We start from the raw sequence: 273 nt of genomic DNA, 5'->3' as shown, positions 1-273 counted from the left end.
CGGCGCACGGTGGTGCACCTCCGCGTCAAGATCTCAGGCTCCGTGTTGTTTTACGGCTCGGAGGTACGTACGGACCACGCGAACGGCAGAGTCCTCGGATACAAAGGGCCCCTATTCGTCACGTATTCACCCAATTCCTTCATATCAGCCTCGGAAACGATCGCCGAGAGCTTGGCACCACATTGTGATATCGGCAAGACATAGCGAAAAGATCTAAAGAAGACCAAAGTTCTCGTATTAGTATAGCTAAGTTCTCTCAAAAAGCGTTTATGA

Source organism: Cardiocondyla obscurior, linkage group LG21 (assembly GCF_019399895.1).
Source record: "Cardiocondyla obscurior isolate alpha-2009 linkage group LG21, Cobs3.1, whole genome shotgun sequence".
In the NCBI taxonomy this organism is placed as follows: domain Eukaryota; kingdom Metazoa; phylum Arthropoda; class Insecta; order Hymenoptera; family Formicidae; genus Cardiocondyla; species Cardiocondyla obscurior.
This window is presented reverse-complemented; position numbering follows the sequence as displayed.